The following is a 24,989-nucleotide window of genomic DNA, read 5'->3' on the forward strand; positions in this document are numbered from 1 at the left end:
TTATTGACACATTCCTGGGGTCAGATACATCACATGATCACACTGACAGAACCACAGGCACATAGACACAGGCAACAGAGCATGCACAATGTCGGCACTAGTACAGTGTATATCCACCTTTCGCAGCAATGCAGGCTGCTATTCTCCCATGGAGACGATCATAGAGATGCTGGATGTAGTCCTGTGGAATGGCTTCCCATGCCATTTCCACCTGGCGCCTCAGTTGGACCAGCGTTCGTGCTGGACGTGCAGACCGCGTGAGACGACGCTTCATCCAGTCCCAAACATGCTCAATGGGGGACAGATCTGGAGATCTTGCTGGCCAGGGTAGTTGACTTACACCTTCTAGAGCACGTTGGGTGGCACGGGATACATGCGGACGTGCATTGTCCTGTTGGAACAGCAAGTTCCCTTGCCGGTCTAGGAATGGTAGAACGATGGGTTCGATGACGGTTTCGATGTACCGTGCACTATTCAGTGTCCCCTCGACGATCACCAGTGGTGTACGGCCAGTGTAGGAGATCGCTCCCCACACCATGATGCCGGGTGTTGGCCCTGTGTGCCTCCGTCGTATGCAATCCTGATTGTGGCGCTCACCTGCACGGCGCCAAACACGCATACGACCACCATTGGCACCAAGGCAGAAGCGACTCTCATCGCTGAAGACGACACGTCTCCATTCGTCCCTCCATTCACGCCTGTCGCGACACCACTGGAGGCGGGCTGCACGATGTTGGGGCGTGAGCGGAAGACGGCCTAACGGTGTGCGGGACCGTAGCCCAGCTTCATGGAGACGGTTGCGAATGGTCCTCGCCGATACCCCAGGAGCAACAGTGTCCCTAATTGGCTGGGAAGTGGCGGTGCGGTCCCCTACGGCACTGCGTAGGATCCTACGGTCTTGGCGTGCATCCGTGTGTCGCTGCGGTCCGGTCCCAGGTCGACGGGCACGTGCACCTTCCGCCGACCACTGGCGACAACATCAACGTACTGTGGAGACCTCACGCCCCACGTGTTGAGCAATTCGGCGGTACATCCACCCGGCCTCCTGCATGCCCACTATACGCCCTCGCTCAAAGCCCGTCAACTGCACATACGGTTCACGTCCACGCTGTCGCGGCATGCTACCAGTGTTAGAGACTGCGATGGAGCTCCGTATGCCACGGCAAACTGGCTGACACTGACGGCGGCGGTGCACAAATGCTGCGCAGCTAGCGCCATTTGACGGCCAACACCGCGGTTGGAGCAAGTATGGTGGGTCTGACACACCGGTGTCAATGTGTTCTTTTTTCCATTTCCAGGAGTGTAATAAAGGGGATACAGGTCAGGTGATCTTGCAGGCCATGGAGTAGGACCACCCCTTCCAATCTAGTACCCAGGATATACAGCACTGAGAGATGGCTGCAGACATCCATACTGAAGTGCTCTCATGAACGGCCAAGAATATGTTCTCCAATAACTCAGGTAGAGCTCTTTGCATAAACCTCAAGTACAGGTGGCCATTCACATGGCCAGGTGGAAGATATGGGCCAATGAAGTTGTTGCTTACAATGCAAACCCAAATATTCACAGCAACATATACTTGATGGTGTGACTCCACTACAGTGTGAGGGTTTTCCTCATCTTTTGCAGAGAACCCAGTTTCTCAACAACTGGGCACACAATAAATATGGTCATGTCCACTTGACGAAGCAATGCCTACAAAGAAAGAAAATTAAACATAATTAAATACAGCATAAATGAAAATGCATTGGCACAAACTATGGAACTATGCAAGAAAATTTTCATTTCACCACAATAAGAATGATCAACACACACTTCAAACATTAAATTCATTTATGATTTATATGTGTCAAATTTAAAAGAGTGGTGTAAAAGTTGTTATCATAAAAATGGTTTATAATAAGCAATTTCTGGTGTTAAGCATCTAAATTAGTAAAACAGAAATTAATTTGAAAGAGTTGATGGTTCCATAATTTATAACACTTTAACACAAAAAAAAGATTTATTTTCAATATCAGTATAAATGCTTTGTAATAGGGACAGTAAGCTCTCTCAAAACCAAGTAGTTTCATGTACATTACCACAGGGGGGGGGGGAAAAAAAAAAAAAAAAAAAAAAAAAAAAAAAAAAAAAAAAAAAAAAGAGAAAGAGAGAGAGAGAGAGAGAGAGAGAGAGAGAGAGAGAGAGAACAAACGTTGACACTCAATTTCAAACTACAAATTAATAATACAGCCCAATATCTATAATAACTGTAAATACATTAAACGAGTGAACGTCTTGGTTGTTAATGCTTTAATCCATTCTGTAAACTTTATAATAATATTTCAGTATTGAAATGTGACAGACATTTATAATCACTTACAAGGAGACAAATATTTGCTTACAAGATACACTTGCTGTTCACAATGCTGTTGACATACTGAGACTGGCTTTAATTCCCTATAATCTTTTGTTCGACACTCTGTCTGTATGTGGTCATTTCTGCACAGTTCTTTCCCCTTTCTTTTGCAGGTGACTTGGAAAATAATACAGTCGCCTTCTGTCATTCACTTCATACATGAATTTTGCTTCAAAATGTGAAGAACAAGTAAGAGTGTGTTCTGTCAGGCACCAATTTTCTTTTCCATCAGAATAACCCATTTCTTCATCAGCAGCCTGCGCTCCAAAGGAAACCGAGGGTAAAACAATAAATTCACATTTATTGTAAAGTTAAACACGTAGAAGTTCTGCACTGGCTTATAAGACAAGAGCACTAAGAGAACAGTACCCATTTGAAATAAAAAATATTTATAGTTTTATCGCTTCTGTGCATGCAGTTATTCACTCGACAAATGGTAGGCATGGTTTTGAAAAGACATTAGGCAATTGGTAAATGATTATCTTACAATATCACACATGAAATCTCCCACTTTCAAAATGACTCTGAACGACCACCAAAGCATAGTGGCTAACAGTAGTGTGTGGCACTACAAGGAGCACTAAATACCATCCCGTAGACACACTATACATGTTCTCTCTCTCTATGATCAAACTGGCTGTCTGTGAATACACATTTCATCAGTCTTTGGTGGTTGTATACGCACATGGAACAAGAAATAAAAGCATAGCAAGGCAATTAGACTTGAGTTTTAGAAGATATTCCTTCAGGAATGAGACACATTCCCTGTTTGAAGGTCTACAAAATAAAAAGAAATGCTGGTTGTTCAACCTAATAAAAAATTTAATTTCAAATCATTACAATTAATTGTGCAAATAATGCATGAATATGAAACTAAACAACCAACTAACATTGAAGCTGTGCGGCACTGTTTACAGAAAATTCACAAGTGATATGAGGAAAGAGTTCAAAAACACTTCACAGCCAGTGTCATTTTACTTGGGACTGGAAGTCTATCAAAGGAAGATGATCCCATACAAAACAGTCAATTGCACTAGGTAAAGAAAATTTTAGAATGCTTTACTACAAATGACTGTAAGTCTGTGGCAACTCCAATCATTAAAACAGTGATACAGAAGTAGGGTCACCTAACATTACACACTCTTATAGACAAGCAGCGAGTGCTCCTACATTTTTGTGGTGTGGAAGCAGAAATGGTATAACAAATGCTGTAAGAGAAGTACCTAGGAAGTTAGAAAATCCAACATATCTCTATGTAATACAAGTGTAACAAATTCTTTGATATCGTAATGGCACTTCCAAATGTGATACTATCTACAAATGAAATGTCAGGGAATTCTAGATTGTTATAGTGACACTGATCATCATGGTGATCTTGGTACTGATTGATCAATGTATAATAGTGGTGCTTCTATTAACTGAACTGCCTGGTAACAAACCTCGGTTGCCATGTTGACCAACAGAATCTGATGTTATTGCAGCTAATGCTACAGCTTCAGAAATCATCTGGATTAAACATTTCCTTAATAACCTTAATCAGGTAATCACAGTGCTTAATTGAAGAGTTAACAATGAAGCTGCTAATCAACTTGCTCAGAATCTGGAGTTTCATCGAAGAATGAAACACATTTAAGTACGACTTTTTTTGTACATAAACAATCACTACTGGTGAAAGCAATATATCAATAGCAGATATTTTGCCTACATTATTGTTGGGGGTTGATTTCAGATGGTAATCAATAATATAGGATTTTGTAAGTTAATGAATATGAGATTTGTTGATGTTCACAAACATTTGTTTTATTTAATAACTCTAGTACAATTACAAACCCTGAGGATCATGTTTACTCTGATATCCATAACTAGCATTTTTTTTCTTGTTTTTCATGTAACTCTGTACCTTGCTAAAGGTGTGTTTCAATAAAAAGTCAATATTCACAAAAATCCAATGTTCCCTGCACAAATGCCCATTAGCAGATATCCAGTTAACTGCTTGGGAGATAGCTTGCCAAAAAGTTCTAGAGTACTCATAGTTGACAGTTGAAGTCTGTCTTTTAGTGAGTTCCACTGAAATTTAATGTTGCAAAGTTTTTTCAGTACTTGTCTCAAAGTCGTCACATTGTCTGCAGTGTTAGTACAAAGAGACTCCACTTTATTCTTGCCAACCAATGTCTCATATCACTTATTAATTTGAATTATAAATCAGCTTGACGTAAGCCCTGCTAATGCAGCAACTGTGAATATTACAGTCTGGGAGATGAGTCTTTGGTACTGACACATTTCTAGTGCCGTTCCATTGCCTAAAAACCACAGGAAGCTAACCAATGATAAGACTGCTCTTGAGCAGGCAGCACAAGCCACACTGCCACTCTGCAAACCAGATGTGTGCCTATGTCTGAAAACATACTAGTGACTAATGTCACTAGTATGCTGTCATTTCGATGTTTGCCTAAATAGAAGTTTGATTCATAGCTTAATTTATTTTTGTTGTTTTTAGTGTTTATTCACTTTTGGTACATTTTAAACAAAGTCTAGTGTGACGAATAGTGCTAGCTTAACACATGAAGTGAAACAGAGAAAACAAATCTGTCAAGTCCATCAGTGACCATTATGGATAAAGTCCTACATTATTCTGCTGTTCACAACAACATACAAACTTCGGCAACAAAAAAGATATTATTATTCTGTGGCTGGAAAAATGAAAAGTGGTTCCTGGAGAAGATCTAAAGAAGACTGTACTGCTCAAAATTGTGGCACAAAAGAAACCACATTCCCACTTACATAACTGATGAGACTGCTAAAGGCCATGGCTTCCTTCATACCATTGTTACTTCAATGCCAAGGGCACAAATAAAAAAACTATGTTGCTGCAAACAACAAGAAATTCACCATCTCTGAAGTTGAAAATCTCCTTTTGGAAGCTGTCAATCAAGTGACAAGTGAGACCTGGATGAAAATTCCTAACAGCAGTGCAAGTATCATCATTAGGGCAGCCAAAACGGAAGGTTGTGGAAGAATGCATCAAAAATTAAATTACAAATCTGGGAAGGAGCAGTGGTAGTTTAAACAATGCTGAAGTAGACTATTCTAAATCAGATTCTGTCAGTGATGTGAGTGGTGTTTTCCCATTCGTGTAACGTCAACACATGCAAGAATTTAAGAAGGGAGAACGCAAATGATCTTTCGTCATACTGTAATTTCTTCAGATTATGGCTTTATTTACTGATAAATTATTGTCACTCATTGTAGAACTAATTAATGCAAATATTTAACAACAAAAACAGTGAATGTTCAATGATTTGTGAAAACAGTTTTCATAACTTCTGTTAAGTACAACAATGAACTTTATGACAGTTCAGAATATTATAAACTCAACAGCTCTTTTCTATCTTATTTACTGCAAACATTAACTGTAAATAAATTCACACATACGAATACAGCCTGTATGTTGTCGAATCTTTTGTTTCTGCTGATAGAAAACACGAATAGTAGTGACCGGGTGTGGTTTGCTCTAAGCCACACCCAGCAACATTGTTGTCTGCTCGCCTGTTAATACTAATGATTTGTCTCATTGACCATTACACTTCATTGAAACACACTTTTAGCAAGGCACAGAGCAATATGAAAAACAAGGGAAAAAGCTAGGCATAGATCACAGAGTATACAATATCCCCAGAGTTTGTAATTATGCAAGAGTTATTATCTTGAAGCACTGAAGAGTCTAGGAAAAACCATTTGGTACTATACCCAGTGAAAGGAAAATCCTGATGTCACCTTGGCATGGTAGAGAAGGGCCACGGCTTATATCACAAGTGGCTAATGCCACAGAAACCACGTTTCCTGGGATAAGGAGACTCCTTCTGTCAAGTGCAAACAGCCTTCTTAGAGGGTGAATGAGTGAATAGAAAGCAGGGTACTACTCTCTTGCCCTCGGAGTGGAAAACCAGTCCCAAAGGTGGATGAGCCTGGCCAACAGCAGAGGATACTGAAAGCAACAGAAAAACAGCGTAATAAGACACACCTTGGTATCCCCTGTCTCTCTCGACTGTGCTCTCGAGTATGGTTGTTCCTGAGAAGAAATTTTCTTGGAAAGGCCTGCAATCTGCCCTCCAGGTGGGCACTTCCTCAGGAGAATCATGCACTGAATTAAATAATGATACGATGAGGATAAGGGAAACCCATCTACTGAGGATTGTTGCATAGGATGTAAAGACAATGAATAAGAATGGAAAACTGGAAAACACAAAGACAGAAATAATATCAGCCTTTTTAGGTTAAGCAATGTTCGACAGGAAGGAGAAGAAGAATTTGAATCTGGAGGGTACAAGGACATTTACAACAGATCAAAAAGGAAGGAAAATGAAGTTGGAGTTATATAAAGGAATCATCTGGAAGGACATAGTGACAGTTATTCCAATTACTGACAAAGTGTTAGAGGTGAAATTAAAAAATAATCCTGTGGATACATTGAATATTCAAGTTTACATGCCAACATCAGATGTAAACAAAGATAAAGTGGACAAAATATATGGGCAAATTGAGGAAGTTTATGAAGAAAATGGGAAAGGACAAGTAATAAATGTAATGGTCAGTGGTACAGTGGAATGGGAAGAAGAAGAAATGTATTTGCAGACTATGGACCAGAAGAGGCCAATTAAAGGAGAGAAAAACTGATAGTCTTCTGTGAATGATTTGATTTCTGGATCGCTAATACTCGGTTTAAGCACCATAAAATAAGAGTATTTACATAGAAAGCTCCTGGTGATATTGTTAGATATCAAATAGACTCTGTCATAATCAATCACAGTTTCAAATGCAGCATGTGCAGATGCTGATACAGACCGTAGTTTACTCATGGCAGGTATTTAAAGATATGGGATGTTGGGAAACTGAGGAATTAGACTGTTAAAGAGTGCAATCACTATGTTGAAAATAAATTGGACATGTAACAGAAGTCACTAATGAGTGGAATATCATTAGAAATCAAAATGAAGTGTGGATAACAGGAATTACACTGGATAAAATCCATGCACACAGAAAACAGAAAAACCACAATTTGGAAAAAAGGACAAAATGGATGAGCACAGGAAACAGAAAAAGCGCAATTCAGAAAAAAGCACGACACATTTCAGAAAACTGAACAATGAAATAAGAAAGTTAACTGACCAGGCTGGATAGGACTGGATGATGAAACACTAAGGGGAAAGAGACGAACTGGAAAAGCAAATTAAAAGTCCAGAACAGTAAAATCCTTAAAAAGAAGAGAAGTAAGGAAAATAAGCAAACAAGGCATATTAGATAAATATGGGAAGAAAACAGTATGTGTAGAAAAGGAAGAAAAAGTTTGAATGGATTATGTGGAAGTCATACAGTACTCAGCCAGATAACAGCAGACTGGATTTGGAAGATGAAGCAGAACAAAATGAAGGAGATCAATCTTCTAAGATACTGAAACAGGAATTGCTCATGATAGTAGCAAACTGGGGGAAAAGTAGTGGGGAGGCTCTCGGGGAAGTCACTGAGGTCCTCTCCTGGAACTGAAAAATACGCAACAAGAATACAGGGTGGCTACTCTCACTTGAAAAAAAAAAAAAAAATTCTTGTCAGTCCCAGCTAGACATGGGGAGCCAGATGCTATCATAAGAAGTTCCTGATACATTAATGGTGAGGGTGAGCACTGTACTACCACACCCTCTTGGGACCCTATATCCCATTCCAATCTCATTTCCACTCTCCCGAAGAGGACATATGGTATATATAATATTAGTAATTGACACTAATTTAAACTGTTGTTTTGACATGGTTTACATTGGGCGTCACTAGAATGAAGGAAACATATTGGATTAAAAGCTAATGTACCACCTTAATTCGCACACAATACAAATTTCAGGTACATAGTAGGAAGTATTTTGCTGTTGTAATTATGGAGTAATTAACTAATAAAGTTCTGATATTTCCAAGTCATAGAGGGTCAGATATTTTTATTGTTTGAATCCCAAATAAAAATATGACACAATCAATATGACAGAATCAAGCGTACTAATGTTTTAATTGGTGTTAGTTAATAAAATTGTAATTACGACCATACAGAAAAGTAGAATTTTACTCATACAAAAATTACTTAGTTGCATCTATACCTTTGATTCAATAAAACTAATCACTCTGTTCACCTGAAAATGATAGCGTGATTTTCCTTTAAGTCAGTTAAATACTATATGCAAATGAAATATATTGTTGCAATGATAAAACATGTAATTTATTGTCTTAATAGTAACAGATTCTTTCCTGTCTTTGTATGAATTACTCACTTATATTCTATGCAAATTTCTATGTAATTTGGGAAGATATATATAAAAACTAGAATTGTATACATGCAAATTTCAATATGTAATTGTTTAAAACTATATAAATAGACGTGATTTGTATGCCGCCATACTTCAGTCATAGACTGATTTTCTATTTTTGTAAAATGCAATTCCCTGAGAATTCAGACTGTAAGTTCTACGATGTACATTTGCTGCCGAATATCTAGCGTGCAAAATATCTTTTGTAAACAAGAAGTACTAAAACGTATTCTAACGATTACTTGATTACATTGTGATGATGCAGTGTCATCAAAATGAACCAACGGAAGCATCAAGAAGCACCACCCCAGATTACACAAGATACGTATAAAACTGGTAGAGGATTTTTTTTTTTATGCTGGTAATGAGTTGTAAAATGTGGTATACTGAACATTGTTCTTTTTGTGTTTAACTACGATACACATTCTAAACTTTGCAGAAACATTTTTGCCAAGTTTTATTACTGCACCTCACAAAAACATTTTTTCTTCCCTCTCAGTTGAAACATACTATACAAGAGCAGTAGTTTGACGGCACTTTATAAACATCATTGATTTATATTGAGTAACATTCACATAATTAACACACTTTGAAATAATAAGTATTCTAAAGTTTTTCATTTATAAAACTCAATTCCAAAGCTAGGTTAAAAACACAGAATTCACCAACATTTTATGAAATTCCTGAAGTACCCTGAGAGTCCTCTGATCTTTCCAGGTAAAATGGAATCCCTGAGAATTCCAGGTTTCCCAGAGGGATTGCCACCAGGCAACTTTTTGCCATTTATGCACATGAAGATTAAGTTAGCAGAGAGCTAGTGAAGATGGAGGAAGGTAGTGTTGGGGGGGTTGTTGGGAACTGGCAGTTGGTAAGAAGGCTAGCATGAGGAGGATGAGATTTCACAATTTTGTAGCGTGTGCTAGCAACAACTTCCAGCCTGCCAGAGTTGAGAGGAGAGGAGCCTCCATATGGTGTAGTAGTAGTAGTAGTAGTAGTAGGGAATGTGCAGCAGACTCTGTGAATATGAAGGATAGGAAGAGCACAAATGTTAGAAAGAAGAGAGTATCGCTACTAGATAGCAGTCATGGTGAAGGTGTAGGTCCTGAATTACAGGAGAGGGATTTGGTCACCAGCATTTTCAAACCACATATTGGGCTAGATCAGTTGACTGAGGGTTTAGGGCCTTTACGTAAGGATTTTACAAAGGAGGATCAGGTAGTGCTATGGGCATCAATGCGGAGCTGAAGATGGTGTTGAAGACTGCTGACGTAGCACAGATTGCACTGGTACTGTTGGGGCCTATCGGGAAATAGTGCTACATTAGGCAAGGCGTGCACCTCCCTTTTTCAGGATAAACCATACGACAGGCTCCAACCCCTCCCCCCTTCCCAATTATCTCAACCAGTTTACAGATTTCTTCAGCCCATGTCCATAAGATAAATTGTTCCACATCAGAGTGCTCAAACTCCACAAAATTTTGTCAGAATTGTCTATTAATCATCACAATGTGCAGTCCGTTAAAAATAAATTATGCCAGCAGGAGGCTGAATTACAGTTTTTGAATAGCGTGGCAGCACGCATTACGGAGCAGTGGTATAGGGATAAATGCAGCATATAGTGTCATCATCACATGGATATTTTTGTTGCTACTGGAGAACTAAGATAAGGGGAAGGGCATCAAACATTTGTAAAGAGGGGAAAAAATGATGCACCACAAAGGTATAATCCAAATGGGACAGAAATTGGTTGATGTAATGTACATATTCAGACAAACAAATATTTACAACTCCAGAAACACTGGATGATTTATTCAGGAGAAAGAGTTTCACAAATTAAGCAAATCAGTAACACGTTGGTCCACCTCTGGCACTTATGCAAGCAGTTACTCGGCTTGGCATTGAGTGATAAGAGTTACTGGATATCCTCCTGAGGGATATAGTGCCAAATTCTGTACAATTGGCCTGTTAGATCAACTAAATCCTGAGTTAGTTGAAGGGGCCTGCCCAAAATACTCCACATGTTCTCAGTTGGGAGAGATCCGGCAGCCTTGCTGGCGAAGGTAGGATGGCAAGCATGAAGACAAGCAGCAGAAACTCTTGCCATGTGCGAGTAAGCAGTATCTTGCTGAAACGTAAGCCCAAAATGGCTGGCTTGACATGAAGGGAAAAACTAAACGGAGTGTGGAATATCGTTGATGTACTGTTATGCTGTAAGGATGCCACAGACGACAACCCAAGCGGTCCTGCTAAGAAAAGAAATTGCACCCCACACCACGCCCTGACTGTCAGGCCACTGGTGGGTTAGTGAGGTTGGTATCCCACCACTATCCAGTGCACATGAAGACGTGTCTTCAGCCTGGAATCTCATTGCCTGGAGTAGAATTGTTTTCAGTGATAAGTCCTCCTTCGAACTGAACACTGATGACCAGTAAAGATGTGTCTGGAGACGCCCTAGATAATGAGTGATGATCTGGGGTGCCATTTCTTTTCATAGCAGGATCCCTTTGGTTGTCAGCCACGATTCCCGTACAGAACAGTGGTATGTTGACAAAGCTGTACTCCTGTGACATGAAATGGCACCCCAGACCATCACTCCTAGCTGTTGAGCCACATGGTGGGTGACATTCAGGTTGATATCCCACTGCTGTCCAGGGCATCTCGAGATGTACCTTCATTGATCATCGGGGCTCAGGTCAAAGTGGGACTCGTCACTGAAGACAATTCTACTGCAGTCAATGAGATTCCACACTGAACAAGTGTCTTGAGGCACACCAGACAGTGGTGGGATACCACCCTGGCTGTCACCTACCATATGGCCTGACAACCAGGAGACGTGGTCTGGGGTACCATTTCTTTTCATAGCAGGATACCTGCAGTTGTGGCACCATTACAGCACAGTGGTACATCAACGATATTCTATGCCGTTTTGTTGCCCCTCATGGCAAGCCAGCCTGGACTTACATTTCAGCAAGATAATATCCATCTACCACGTCAAGAGTTTCTACTGCTTTTAATGTGAACCATAATGACTGTAAAATTTCTGGAAGAAATAATAGTTTTATCAATCCCTGGAAAGAAGAAAAAGCAGCCTCACCTTGTCACTGACTTACATGCTTTCCAGAATGATGCAATTTGCAGGTTTGTTTATGGTTACTACAGCAAGAAAGAGAAACCTATCATTGCAAAGTTACCAGTATCATTAAAGGAAAGTGGAATTTTCAGGGGTGAGAAAACATCACTACAAATTGTGCTGAAGAGCATGGAATTCTGTTGCAAAATGCCAGACAGACCCAAACTCTTGCTAGAAAAGGCACATACTGTTACGGCTAGAAGCATTGTCTTGCACAAAATTGGGGTCAAAGACATTAATTCAATAATATGCATAGATGAAATGTGGGTTAATAGCAGGGAAGCTGGCAGAAAATGCTAGAGGGTAGCAGTCATCAGGCAATGGGAAGAGGAGCTAGATTAATTGTGTTCCATTCAGGCCCTTCCAGTGGTTTTGTCTCTGATGCAATTTTAGTTTTTGGGCTCAAGAAGACGGGTGATTACCATGAAGACATAGATCACATGATCTGTCGAGTGGTTCACGAATCTTTTAAAACTATTTCCAGGCCCTAGAACAACTGTAACCAACCATGCCCCGTATCATTCAGCCCTTTACAATAACAGAGGTGGATAGGCTGTTGAGTGATATACTTGCAACAGTGAATGCAGCCTGATGGAGGAAAAGTGTCGAGCACATCAAAAATCTAATTAAAGCAGCACAGAGAATGAATGGTAACATCAGTGGCTATGAACAGCTAATGATTTGTCTTGGTAATGATGATGACGAATACAGTTTTCCTGCTGATTCCAATAACAGTAGCGATGGGGAGCTAGATAGAATTTCACCACTGTCACCACAAATTGATGAATGAAAAGCTACAAATATTAGTTATTTATTGCATCATTGTCATTACAAAATGTAGAGCGAGAAGCTGCAATCTTGGTTATTATTTATTTTGTAAAGTATGTACCATACTGCTTTCGAACATCTGTCATCAACAAATGCTTATTTTCTGTATTTCTTTGCTCTGTTATAGAAAGCATGCACTTTGTTATGCTTATAGCTATGTATTATTATCTGGTTATTTGTTTCGTGGAACTAAGATAGGAACTGAAAAACTAATTCTTATATACACTGTTATTGCTCAATAGCTTACATTTACAAGATGGAATGGAAAATTGTATCTGCTGTTATGTGTATAGAAGCTGCTGCTGCAACATCATTACTGTAGTATAGGCAACCTAACTTGACATATTGTGAACTGTAAAGTGCAACATTTCATCGGTGTAGGTACAGATGCACTATGTGTAAGAGGAATAGCGAACAAGTTGTTCCAGTCTTTCCTGGAAAAGAAGGGGCAAAAGGCCAGGATAATCTATACATCCAATGATGATAAATTTTTAGTAAAACAATTGTCGGCCAAGAAACACACAAACTTTGGTGTACCTCAGGATAGTATACTGGATCCAGTTCTATTCTTAATACATATCAATGACTTTCCAGATAGTGTAAGACATGGAGAAATTGTTCTCTTCACTGATGACAGCAATATCATTGTCATTAATAAAACAACAGATCTCCTACTGAAGAAAGCAAATGATGCCCTCAAGGAAGTTGTCACCACAAACGTTGGTTATTCAGGTTTATCACAGATGGTACATTACTGTGACTGGACAGTCTATGGTTTTTATATTATTTGCCATCAGAAGATTCTTGTGTGCAAATTAAGGAACACTGTATAATAGGGACCACCCGAGTGAGGCGATGCTGCTTTTAACGCACTAATCCATATTCGAGAGGATAGGGTTCACTCTGTCTGACCATCCTGATTTGAGTTTTTGTGGTTTTCCCAGATCACTTCAGGCATATTCTGGAATGTTCCCATCATCAAGACCAAGGCCGACCAATTGGCCTATCATTATACAGGATGTTTGAAACTATTTGTTTAAATTAATAAGGAGGTAGAGAACATCAAAACAAATACACTCCTGGAAATGGAAAAAAGAGCACATTGACACCGGTGTGTCAGACCCACCATACTTGCTCCGGACACTGCGAGAGGGCTGTACAAGCAATGATCACACGCACGGCACAGCGGACACACCAGGAACCGCGGTGTTGGCCGTCGAATGGTGCTAGCTGTGCAGCATTTGTGCACCGCCGCCGTCCGTGTCAGCCAGTTTGCCGTGGCATACGGAGCTCCATCGCAGTCTTTAACACTGGTAGCATGCCGCGACAGCGTGGACGTGAACCGTATGTGCAGTTGACGGACTTTGAGCGAGGGCATATAGTGGGCATGCGGGAGGCCGGGTGGACGTACCGCCGAATTGCTCAACACGTGGGGCGTGAGGTCTCCACAGTACATCGATGTTGTCGCCAGTGCTCGGCGGAAGGTGCACGTGCCCGTCGACCTGGGACCGGACCGCAGCGACGCACGGATGCACGCCAAGACCGTAGGATCCTACACAGTGCCGTAGGGGACCGCACCGCCACTTCCCAGCCAATTAGGGACACTGTTGCTCCTGGGGTATCGGCGAGGACCATTCGCAACCGTCTCCATGAAGCTGGGCTACGGTCCTGCACACCGTTAGGCTGTCTTCCGCTCACGCCCCAACATCGTGCAGCCCGCCTCCAGTGGTGTCGCGACAGGCGTGAATGGAGGGACGAATGGAGACGTGTCGTCTTCAGCGATGAGAGTCGCTTCTGCCTTGGTGCCAATGATGGTCGTATGCGTGTTTGGCGCCGTGCAGGTGAGCGCCACAATCAGGACTGCATACGACCGAGGCACACAGGGCCAACACCCGGCATCATGGTGTGGGGAGCGATCTCCTACACTGGCCGTACACCACTGGTGATCGTCGAGGGGACACTGAATAGTGCACGGTACATCCAAACCGTCATCGAACCCATCGTTCTACCATTCCTAGACCGGCAAGGGAACTTGCTGTTCCAACAGGACAATGCACGTCCGCATGTATCCCGTGCCACCCAACGTGCTCTAGAAGGTGCAAGTCAACTACCCTGGCCAGCAAGATCTCCGGATCTGTCCCCCATTGAGCATGTTTGGGACTGGATGAAGCGTCGTCTCACGCGGTCTGCACGTCCAGCACGAACGCTGGTCCAACTGAGGTGCCAGGTGGAAATGGCATGGCAAGCCGTTCCACAGGACTACATCCAGCATCTCTACGATCGTCTCCATGGGAGAATAGCAGCCTGCATTGCTGCGAAAGGTGGATATACACTGTGCTAGTGCCGACATTGTGCATGCTCTGTTGCCTGTGTCTATGTGCCTGTGGTTCTGTCAGTGTGATCATGTGATGTATCTGACCCCAGGAATGTGTCAATAAAGTTTCCCCTTCCTGGGACAATGAATTCACGGTGTTCTTATTTCAATTTCCAGGAGTGTACATTTCAATAAGGAATATATAGTCTATGAAGTCAACTTTTACTGTTAGGGAACATTTTGTAACTGGTGCCGACATAAGCTGTTGCGTTGGTATCACTGACTGGGGATGTACCGACATTCAAAACTGCTCTGTGTATGGATCGTTGGCTCTGCGGTGTGATTAGAAACACACAGATTCATTCACAAGCATCACGGCCATGTGACAACAATGGTGACTTCCTTGTAAACATACCAATTCAGTCACAATCATTACTGCCTTGTAACAAGAGCAGAGAACTTGAAGAGTTCATGTATGCTGAAATGGCTGACATGCTTCTGGTATATAGAAGTCTGTGAATGAAAAAGGATGAGCAGCAATGACAGCACTCTCCCAACTGAAGAGTTCCACAACACCAAACATTCAGACATTTGCATCACCTGCTACATGAAACAGGCACTTTCCATGCAAGTATTCATGTCGGAATCGAGCAGTGCGCACTCCTGAAATGGAAGACGGGATTCTGTGACATGTTGAAGACACTCCATCTACTAGTGCATGACGTACTTCACACACCCTTGGCATCAGTCATAGCCTTGTGAGGAATGTGTTATATGACCAGCAGCTTCATCCTTTCCATCTTCCACAATGCGCACAGTCCGCACAAGGATTTTTACAACAGACTGCCTTGCACCCCTTATTTCTGGCCAAGATCCTTCACACTGGTGAGGCTTTATTTACTCGTCAAGAACATTTCTATATTCACAATTCACATATTTGCATGCATATGAATCCATGTATTCAGCTCATGCTCATCAACACAATTCAGTGTTAATGTGTGGGTGAGTATTCTCGGCGATGGGTTGATTAGACCGTATATTCTTACATTCCACCTCAACAGATGGAGATCGCATCTTTATGGAAGATGTATTGCCAGAAATGCTGGGGAATGCACCTCTGATTAATACACAAAGCATGTAATTCAAGCATTTCAGAATTGGTGTGAGGAATCGTCTGAGAGCCATCTTCAGGATTCAATGGATCTGCCTAGGTGGCCATGTGTGTCTGGATTTCTTCCTCTGGGGGCATATAAAGCAGCTCATATATGGAACTGTTGTGGAAACAGAAGGAGGCCTTGTAGCTAGAATTGCTGTCACTGGTGGTACCACTGTGCACATGCCAGAAATTTTTGAACAGGTAGGACAACCAACAGCCCCAAAATGTACTGCATGTATATGGATGGTCCAATGGTTGCACATCAGAGCAGTTCCTGCAGTTACCACTGCCGCAATTAGCATTCTACGCTAACATCTGTGTAAATCACCCCTATTATCAGAAGCTGCCATCCATCAGGGACCATATGAAACACAACTAAATATCTGTTTTGATGCTCTCTACTTCCTGTATTAACTGGAACGAACTGTTTTGGAAGACCTTGTATAGCATGCTTGTATGTCTACACTTTGAGCTACTGATTCTTACTGTATTACTTTAACAACTGCAATATCACTGCGAGATGATCCTTGGATGAAATACAAACAAAAGCCTCAAGGATTTTTTTGAATGGGCAGTACGCATTAAATTAACATTGAACATAAAGAAAACGAATGATATGCAATTCAGTATACAAAGGGAAAACAATTCTGTCTCATTAAGTATAGCTGATAAATTGTATAACAAACACAAAATTTTTAGGGATGAACACTGATTGTCAATGAACATGTAACATGCAATGAACACACAAAGATCCTGGCAAAAAGAATGTCATCAACCCGTAACGTTCTTAGGATTTTTTCATTAGTTTGTCCCAGCCATTGTCATGTGGTGGCAAAGTATGACTAGGTACATACAATTCTTAGCTAAGAGATTCTTTTCTGGAGATTGAAGGCACAAAACATGACAACACTTTTTAAACTGCTGGAAAGAGCTGTAAGAATAATAATGGAATATCCAGGGTGGAATGCAACATTATCATTAGTAGTCGACCTCATTGTAAACTGAACCATATGAGATTATGTACCAATCAGTGGTGCACTTTTCAGGGAAAACATAATAAAGTAATTCACTGAGAGTTCTATACATAATCACAGAACAAGAGCCAGTTTGGACTTAACACATACCAAGAAAAAACAAAACAACAAACTCAAAACTAGCATTTTCTATCAGGGACTAAAACGACACACGTCAAAAAAAGTTTGGCATCACCCCAGTTCCCAGAACTCCTGAAGATAGACGTTGACTGTGGATACTGTATCACAGTCACAGTCCCTTTGACTGTTCAAAGATGTCACCAAACCCACCCAAAGATGTAAACAACCATGCATGAGCAGTGCCTATTAGACAGAGAGGGTCCGACAGCTGATCAGTTTCAGTCATTCCACCAGGAAGGACGTACACGGCTCGTGTTGTCTTTAGTTCAAGCAGGCCTAGACAGTGAATAGGGCAGTTCAATCGTGTCCGCATTGTTACTTTGTGAACCAAACAGATGTTGTTAGGTCATGGAGGAGATACAGAGAGACAGGAACTGTCAATGACATGCATCGCTCATGCCACCCAAGGGCTACTACTGCAGTGGATGACCGCTATTTACGGATTATGGCTCAGAGGAACCCTGACAGCAACGCCACCCTGTTGAGTAATGCTTTTCGTGCAGCCACTGGATGTCATTTTATGACTCAAACAGTGCGCAATATCCTGCATGGTGCGCAACTACACTCCTAACGTCCACGGTGAGGTCGATCTTTGCAACCACGACACCATGCAGCACGGTACAAATGGGTCCAGCAACATGCCGAATGGACCACTCAGGATTGACATCACGTTCTCTTCATCAATGAGTGCTGTATATGCCTTCAACCAGAAAATCGTCGGAGACCTGTCTGGAGGCAACTTAGTCAGGTGCCTTAGACACACTGTTCAGCGAGTGTAGCAAGGTGGAGGTTCCCCGCTGTTTTGGGGTGGCATTCATGTGGGGCCAATGTACGCCTCTGGTGGTCATGGAAGGCGCCATAACGGCTGTATGATATGTGAATGCCATCCTCCAACCGATAGTGCAACCATATCAGCAGCATATTGGCGAGGCATTCGTCTTCATGGACGACAATTCGTGCCCCCATTGTGCACATCTTGTGGATAACTTCCTTCAGGATAACAACACTGCTCGACTAGAGTGGCCAGCAAGTTCTCCTGACATGAACCCTTTCGAACATGCCTGGAATAGATTGAAAAGGGCTGTTTATGGACAATGTGACCCACCAGCCAGTCTGAGGGATCTACACCGAATCGCTGTTGAGGAGTGGGACAATCTGGGCCAACAGTGCCTTGATAAACTTGTGGATAGTATGCCACGACGGCTACAAGCATGCATCAATGCAAGAGGACATGTTACTGAGTATTAGAGGTACCGGTGTGTACAGCAATCTGGACTACCACCTCTGAAGGTCTCACTGCATGTTGGTACAACATGCAATGTGTCATTTTCATGGGGAATAAAAACGGCGGAAATTATGTTTATGTTGATCTTTTTTCCAGTTTTCTGTAGGGGTTCTGGAACTCTCGGAACAGAGGTGATGCAAAACTTTTTTTTTTTAATATGTGTATGCAATAAACTGCCCACAAAAACAAAGAATACAGATAAAGAGGAATATTCAGTACAAGTTGTCAGTTTTCACCAGTGACATGTAAAGCAAGCGACAAATTTTGTAAACATCATAATGTATCAGTGGCTATTTTTGTCAGATGGGCTAAGCTACAGATCAGTATCACCACAACAAGGCTCTTTTGCTTTCACATCCACTGGATTTGCCATCTCACAACCAAACTGTCGTGCTGCAACCTCAGCCAGACCTTGTGCAAAGCCACAGAACTGTCTGTCACCACAGCCAAGTTTTTGTTACTTTCACATTTCGTAGCTTTGCCAACTAACAGCCAAACTGTGTAAAATTTGCACCAAAAGGTGATGTCACGGTAGCTTCACTTGCCAAAGCTGACAATTTGTACTGAATATTCCTCTTGGCCTGGAAAGATTACTAAAATACATCTATCTAAGAAAGGCAACTATAAAATTCTTCACGAGTAGTGCATACTACACAATTAAAGGGTACTAAGTGGACTCAGAGTAGTGAGTAGGCCTAGTAATTAAAAGGATAACTACAACACACTGTTGCACTTCAATACATTATTAAGACTTATTGCTTTCACAAGGAACTCATATGTAAAAGTCTGAAGTGCATGATACTATGGTCTCATGATTCTCCTGAGTTCAACATCTCATTCATCAGGAGAAGGTAGACTGAGGAGCACAGCTGAATGTTTGTGTGCATGAAGTCAGTTTTCTGCTCATACTGGAGTTAACACAGTGCACCATCTTCAAACCCATTATTTACCAGCACGTGAGCTTAGTGATGTAGAATGGTTCAAATGGCTCTGAGCACTATGGGACTTAACATCTATGGTCATCAGTCCCCTAGAACTTAGAACTACTTAAACCTAACTAACCTAAGGACATCACACAACACCCAGTCATCACGAGGCAGAGAAAATCCCCGACTCCGCCGGGAATCGAACCCGGGAACCCGGGCGCGGGAAGCGAGAACGCTGCCGCACGACCACGAGCTGCGGACAGTGATGTAGAACAGAACTGTGTGAACACTGCACAATAGGGACCAACCAAATCAGGTAGTATAGTTGTTAAGATTCTGACCTCATATATAGAAGGGAGGAGTTTCTCTATATGGCAACCCTGATTTGGATTTTCCATAGTTTTCCAAAATCACTTCAGCAAATGCTGGAATAGTTCCCAAATCATGGCCACATCCCAATGCCTCACCTATCTTCATAAAGCATGTTATGTATTCCGTATGACGTATATTTTGAGTTATTAATTTGCTCTGTATACCCACACATTTCTTACATTTGGGATGACAAAGATAAATAATAAAATAAATATAACACTCACCTCTGTTTCTAGTCTTGTTTTGCAACAGCAGATTTACAATCCAATCTTCACTTCTGCTGCATGGGATCCTTTGCTGTTCAAATGTCTCATCAGTGGGCCTAATCATTTCAGTGGCTGAAAATGTAGTTACACAACTCCATTATTTACTAAATAAACGGTTCAATATGAAAGACCTTTTACAGTCCTTTTGACTGTATTATATGGTCTACAGCAATTACAAGAAACATAACGATTTAAACACTGACTTCCACAAAGCAATGAAACTGAGATGGCAATTTTCAACATTCCTCCAGCACAACTTAGTGCTTGCAGCTTGAATATTTACATCACAATAACAGCCAAGGTTGTTGCAATGATTGTACTCTATTCAATATATAAAATGTTTTACAGCCAACATTACACAGCAACAAACTGTACATGCAATGTTGTAAATGTATCCATGCAAAGACAGCAATGATAATAAGAGACTGGAATTTGAATAGCTTTCAAAGAGGAAAGTAACATGAGGAAAAACATATACAAATTTCATAGTGTCCAAAATTTAAATCAGGGCTCATTTGACTTGTCATTAAATTGGAACCATCAATAGTTGCTTGTGAGGGGGTCCTCCTCACAGGAGAAGTAGCACACTGGAGTCAACACTGCATTCACAATGCCTATTACAACGCAATATTGCTACAGCACATTGTATTGTTAACAGCTAAGGCTGGCGACAATTGGAAACAATCCGTAACGTCCGAAAGTCATTCTACATCCACAGATTGTCTGCTCCTACAAAAACGCCAAGTTATATTTTGTCTACAGCAATTTTGTTTCTTTTAACTATGCCCACATGGAGGAAGGACTACGTTGGAATTTGTAGTTAATTAGGGAGCACAGATCACTCTGAAAAGTGAAGGTGAAGATGCAAATAACGCTTATATAAAAAGGAATACAGCTCTAAAAGACTGTTATTCAGAGAAACTTTCTAGTAACGTTCTCCTATTGAGAAAGACCTAAATTACGCCGACATTAAGTCGTACGTTTAGGAGTCTTCAGCTACAAATAAGTCTCATGTTATTACATAAACTAGTTCTCCCTCGAAAAAATTGTTTTATAAACATACGGAAATTGTGAAGCCCTTTTGTAATTATTTGCAGTTGCTGACTAATAAGTGAGAAAGGAAAAGAAAACTTTTAAGATGTATTTGTGAAATACAGACAAAGGCTGTATATGTAACATAGTCTACTCTTCGACAGAAAAGTATTCCGAAACAATTTTGATACATTTAAAATTTGTTTTTATTTTTAGGTAAATATTAGTCTATATATGGAGACCCACTGACACTGTTGCCACACAGAACTTTTACCTTTATTTCTGAGAGAACTTAATGAGACAGTGGAGATCGAAATATCCTGGTTGAAATTAATTGCTACATAGTCGCGTGGGGAATGATCACATAGAGCGACCGATTGCATACGCCAGCTCGTTTATTTGGGCCTTTAAACGTCTTTTAAATTTCTGTTTCACAGCGGGAAGTTTCAAGTTTTCTTTGCCTCTGGAGACGCGGCTTTAATCTGCAGAAGCGGCTAATAACACATCACAGCGGTTACACCAGTTTATACGCAACAGCAAAAGTTTGAAGGAACCCTGGCTTTTCAATTAAAACACGGGTGCATTAAAAATGGTATACACAGATTAATAGAAGTACAGTTTTTCGGTTGCTTCGGTATGGCAAATTTCAGGCTAACTAAAGGCTCCGATATCGCTTCGCAACTTACAACGAAACGGTTACGTTTCAACTTAGCAAAGGCCTAGGGATACGCTGCATATCGGTTATGTCACCACAACTAGAGTTCGTATTCACAGTTGTTGGCTTCGTCAACTCACATCCAAATTGACGCCTTTCAACCTAAAATTACCTTCGGGCTGTTACTGGCGGGTGACAATCTCTAGAATTGTCTGTTCACAAGATGAAACTTACGACTACTCCAGTGAATTTATTTTCTAAAGAAAACTTCATACCGTTTTGCTCTACGACTTTTTTTTTCTGCAGAATGGCCTCATATATTTGTTTCATTCTCCTATAATTCGGTGCTGCACAGTATTCGAGTTCGATGTTTTCAACACAAGAAATTAGTTCTCATCCTTGACGCCATAAACAAACACAATCTTCTCAACTCACGCATACATCCACACGTGGCTAATTGACTAAGATCACTGCGAAAGTGCGAAAACAGAAACGACAAGGCGTTTTGCACCGTCTGCACCGCGTCGTTCCAGATCAAGCGACCAATGGAAAGTTAGTCTCCTGACATCTGTTGGCGATTCGTGTCAACAGGCATGAGTACGAGTAGCATATTCCCGCCGTTTGATGTCAGCACCAGTACAAATTCGTGCTTTTCATTTTCTTTTCGGGATGCGAAAGGATATAATGAAACAAATGTTTATTGTTAGCAATTAACTCGTATGTACCTTAGGAACGTTTCTACAAACCTTATAGTGTACATAATTCTTCGCGAGCTTTTAAATTGAAGTTAAGCTCGTAGTCTAAGTAGATATTACAAGCTATAATTTATCATCCGACACAAAGTTAATGTTATTGCCAAAACTAGAAATACATCCGTAAATTTTTGGATGGCGTGGGTTGAAAAGTGATCCACGCTGTAAATATTGACATATTGCACAGTATAAATAGTGGAACGCAAATCTGCGATATCGAGATATGGTATTGGAATTATGGAGGTGTACGATTCCAGTATTCCACCCATTTGCGTTGATCCGTGACGTTGTCAATATGACTGAAATGGCTATTCTAAGCGTCTCCACTACAGCGCATGTGATGTTACTAGATACACACGGCAAAACACACGTATATACGTATAAATAAGAGAACCGCGGGAATGGGGATTTTAGGGAGGGGACAAGCTAAATATAACAGTAAACACACACACAAAAAAAATTTACAAAATCTACAGGAATCGGACACTTCCCTTGACCTATACAGGTCAACCGCAGCTGACGATATCAAAACACCAATGCCTACAGCAAAAACTACGGAAATTAAAATCAGACATTTCCCTTCACCACAGCTGATGATGACAAAACACCAATACCTGCATATAAAACCGAAAATTGTAATCGGTCATTTTCCTTGACCTATATACAGGGTGTCTCAAAAATGACCGGTAAATTTGAAACGGCAATAAAAACTAAACGAGCAGCGATAGAAATACACCGTTTGTTGCAATATGCTTGGGACAACAGTACATTTTCAGGCAGACAAACTTTCGAAATTACAGTAGTTACAATTTTCAACAACAGATGGCGCTGCGGTCTGAGAAACTCTATAGTACGATATTTTCCACATATCCACCATGCGTAGCAATAATGTGGCGTAGTCTCTGAATGAAATTACCTTTCACAACGTGTCTGGCGGAATGGCTTCACATGCAGATGAGGTGTACTGTTTCAGCTGTTCAATTGTTTCTGGATTCTGGCGGTACACCTGGTCTTTCAAGTGTCCCCACAGAAAGAAGTCACAGGGGTTCATGTCTGGTGAATAGGGAGGCCAATCCACGCCGCCTCCTGTATGTTTCGGATAGCCCAAAGCAATCACACGATCATCGAAATATTCATTCAGGAAATTAAAGACTTCGGCCGTGCGATGTGGCCGGGCACCATCTTGCATAAACCACGCGGTGTTCGCAGTGTCGTCTAAGGCAGTTTGTACCGCCACAAATTCACGAAGAATGTCCAGATAGCGTGATGCAGTAATCGTTTCGGATCTGAAAAATGGGCCAATGATTCCTTTGGAAGAAATGGCGGCCCAGACCAGTACTTTTTGAGGATGCAGGGACGATGGGACTGCAACATGGGGCTTTTCGGTTCCCCATATGCGCCAGTTCTGTTTATTGACGAAGCCGTCCAGGTAAAAATAAGCTTTGTCAGTAAACCAAATGCTGCCCACATGCGTATCGCCGTCATCAATCCTGTGCACTATATCGTTAGCGAATGTCTCTCGTGCAGCAATGGTAGCGGCGCTGAGGGGTTGCCACGTTTGAATTTTGTATGGATAGAGGTGTAAACTCTGGCGCATGAGACGATACGTGGACGTTGGCGTCATTTGTACCGCAGCTGCAACACGGCGAACGGAAACCCGAGGCCGCTGTTGGATCACCTGCTGCACTAGCTGGGCGTTGCCCTCTGTGGTTGCCGTACGCGGTCGCCCTACCTTTCCAGCATGTTCATCCGTCACGTTCCCAGTCTGTTGAAATTTTTCAAACAGATCCTTTATTGTATCGCTTTTCGGTCCTTTGGTTACATTAAACCTCCGTTGAAAACTTCGTCTTGTTGCAACAACACTGTGTTCTAGGTGGTGGAATTCCAACACCAGAAAAATCCTCTGTTCTAAGGAATAAACCATGTTGTCTACAGCACACTTGCACGTTGTGAACAGCACACGCTTACAGCAGAAAGACGACGTACAGAATGGCGCACCCACAGACTGCGTTGTCTTCTATATCTTTCACATCACTTGCAGCGCCATCTGTTGTTGAAAATTGTAACACTGTAATTTCGAAAGTTTGTCCGCCTGAAAATGTACTGATGTCCCAAGCATATTGCAACAAACGGTGTATTTCTATCGCTGCTCGTTTAGTTTTTATTGCCGTTTCAAATATACTGGTCATTTTTGAAACACCCTGTAGGTCAACCATAACTATTGATACGAAAAAACCAACACCTACAACTATGAAAAACAGGACCAAAACCACAACACCTCATAAATTCGAAAGTCAAACATCCCTACGTAAATTAAAACACATTCGATACACAATAAACACACGAAACATTACTACTCGAGAAAAATAGACCCAAAA

At 41.3% G+C, this 24,989-nt stretch overlaps 1 long non-coding RNA gene across 1 annotated transcript; it reads right to left on the reverse strand.

Annotated features, from left to right (window-relative positions):
* Nucleotides 1-846: 846 nt before the first annotated feature.
* LOC126455508 (uncharacterized) lies at nt 847-22,377 on the reverse strand. Its single transcript, XR_007585330.1, has 3 exons — nt 22,135-22,377; nt 20,131-20,244; nt 847-1,695 (listed from the first exon to the last, which is right to left on the reverse strand). It is a non-coding gene; the product is annotated as an uncharacterized LOC126455508 (long non-coding RNA).
* Nucleotides 22,378-24,989: the final 2,612 nt, after the last annotated feature.

Source organism: Schistocerca serialis, chromosome 2 (genome assembly GCF_023864345.2).
Source record: "Schistocerca serialis cubense isolate TAMUIC-IGC-003099 chromosome 2, iqSchSeri2.2, whole genome shotgun sequence".
NCBI lineage: Eukaryota > Metazoa > Arthropoda > Insecta > Orthoptera > Acrididae > Schistocerca > Schistocerca serialis.